The following is a 2,730-nucleotide window of genomic DNA, read 5'->3' as shown; positions in this document are numbered from 1 at the left end:
ATTTAAAAGTTTAAATTTTAAATTTTAGCTGATAAGTCCACGAAACTTTCTTCGGCGGGACCTCCGTCACCACTCACCAGCAAAAGCAGGGGACGCGCCGTAGCATATCCATCTGCACTTCCGCATGCAGGTTGTTATAGGATGTATGCGTTCTTGAGCAAATGGTAAGTTGTGAATACAGAAATCGTTAAAGGAGAGGTCCCATCGGTTGCCCACTTTTTATTATAAGCCATAACGGCTTATTAGCGATTAAAAAATAATATATAAGTAAAACTTATATATATATATATATATATATATATATATATATATATATATATATATATATATATATATATATATATATATATATATATATATTCTTAGTGATCGAAAAGCTAAAATTGAAAAAAAAACTATGTTGAAAAAACATTAAAATCAAATTCAAAATTAAGTTTTAAAATTTAAATTTTGGCTTTGGCTTATAAGGTACCGGGCAACCGATGAGGCCCAGAGACTCTAATCACTAACCAGGAAGTATAAGAGAAGGAAATCCTCTTCAATCAATGTGACGGGCTAGCGTCATCTCATTACCGTATGAATTTGGAGATCTTCAGGCTGTGTTATTCCTCTCCTTTTCCAACTCGTCTTTCTCAAATTTTCCCTTTCCCGACTCATTTTTCTCGTTTTGACTCATTTTCTCGTTTTTCGTGTACACGCTTACTAAACTGAACGGTTTATAGAAAAATTACTTTAAAAAATCATATTAATCCATTTTAAAATTTTTGTAATTAATACCTAATTAATTAAACATAAATAAACCACCATGTTTTCGGCGGAGTTCTAAACTCCACCTCCAAACATAGCGTTAAGCTGTGCTCAGAAAGAGGGGTTGGGAACCCTCCTCTCCAGCACGCATTAGCACATAATTAATTAAACATTAATTAAAATAAACTTAAAAGATGGATCAATATGAATTTTAAAACAACTTTTATATAGAAAACTTTTATAAAACATACCTCCAGTAGTTTGGAAAATGTGTGCGTGAAAAACGAGAAATATGAGTTAGGAAAGAGGGGAAGAACACAGCCTAAATTAAGAAAGATGAGTTGGGAAAAGGAATTATATTTTACTTCCCCCAAATTCTTTGGATCATGTAACACCTAAATTATTTTTTTACTCGTTGTACTTCCTAAACTATTAAAATTGATTCATTTTACTGCTTACTTTTTTTTCTCTTTATACTGGTCGTATTTTAAGCTAAAATTTTATAGATCCATAGATGACACTATTATTCCAAAATATTTTTCATGATTATTTGCTTGAAATTTAAAATCTCGATGTTAAATTAGTCTCATGGTTTCCAACCTACTACCTTCGTTTCATATTTACACGTCATTTTGACTTTTTTCTAAGTTAAAATTTTCTTTAGTTTTGATCAAATTTTAGAATAATATATATAGCAATATTTTTCAACATAAAAAAACTATCAAAATATATTCAATGCTATACTTAACCGAACTAATTTGGTGCAATAAATATTGCTATATTTTTTTATAAACTTGGTCAAAAGTTTGACTTTGAAAAAGTCAAAGCAACTTATAATATGAAACAGCGGAAGTATGTAAATAGTGATAGAACAATTTAAAAGAGTTGAGAGATAAATAATGCATCTATCAATCCTACCCAAATCCATTGCAAGGTACACAATTCCAGAGCAAGATACAATCTATAGAGAGAAAAAGAAAAGAGAAATGCCATTAGAGAGTAAGCTTACCCCTTTTTTTTAATAATTCAAGGTTTAAAATGAGACAAGAAATAGTTTAAGGGTTCAAGTGCTATGCAACTTCCTTCGTTAAGTACAATTATTTTTAAATAATTTTTTTCAGAAATAAATATTGAACTGGGGAATTTCCAACAAAGAGCTGGAGTAGCTCAGTTGGTTAGAGCGTGTGGCTGTTAACCACAAGGTCGGAGGTTCAAGCCCTCCCTCTAGCGGATTTATCTGATTTGAATTTTTTCTTCCGCCACTTATTTTGATAGAATTTTTTTCCTGCCACTTGAGTTGAATCTGATATGAACTTTTTCTTCCGCTTATTTGATAGAATTTTATTTTCCTGACACTTGAGTTGAATTTGATATGAACTTTTTCTTCCGCCACTTATTTGATAGAATTCTTTTTTCCCGCCACTTGAGTTGAATTTGATATTTTTCTCCTGTCACTTGAGTTAAATTTGATCTTTTTTTTCCTCGTGCTACTTGAGTTAAATTTGATTTTGATTTGAATTTTTCTTCCGCCACTCATTTGATAGAATTTTTTTTCCTGCCACTTGAGTTAAATTTGATCTTTTTTTTCCTCGTGCCACTTGAGTTAAATTTGATTTTAGAGAGTTAAATTTTCCTTTCTATCATTTGATTTGAATTTTTTTCTCCTGCCACTTGAGTTAAATTTGATTTTTAGAGATTGGAGTTTTTTTTTGTTAAATTTTCCTTTCTGTCATTTGATTTGAATTTTTTTCCTCCTGCCACTTGAGTTAAATTTGATTTTAGAGATTGGAGTTTTTTTTTTCATGCCCTTCTGCCACTTGATTTGCTAAGTTGTGGTCCAAATTCATTTGCACTTAATAAAGGTCCATTTCTGCCGGAGCGAAGTTACATTAAGAAGGTACTTCAGCATTTTAATATGCATGATGCAAAGCCAGTTAGTACTCCTATTACACCTTATTTTAAATTATCAGCTTTACAATGTGC

At 30.9% G+C, this 2,730-nt stretch overlaps 1 non-coding gene across 1 annotated transcript; it reads left to right on the top strand.

The window, feature by feature from the left end:
• Positions 1–1,903: 1,903 nt before the first annotated feature.
• TRNAN-GUU (transfer RNA asparagine (anticodon GUU)) lies at positions 1,904–1,977 on the top strand. The gene has a single exon. It is a non-coding gene; the product is annotated as a tRNA-Asn (tRNA).
• Positions 1,978–2,730: the final 753 nt, after the last annotated feature.

The sequence above is a fragment of the Oryza glaberrima genome, chromosome 5, assembly GCF_000147395.1.
Source record: "Oryza glaberrima chromosome 5, OglaRS2, whole genome shotgun sequence".
Lineage (NCBI taxonomy): Eukaryota > Viridiplantae > Streptophyta > Magnoliopsida > Poales > Poaceae > Oryza > Oryza glaberrima.
Note: the sequence above shows the minus strand (reverse complement) of the source record. Positions and strands in the feature narration are given on the sequence as shown.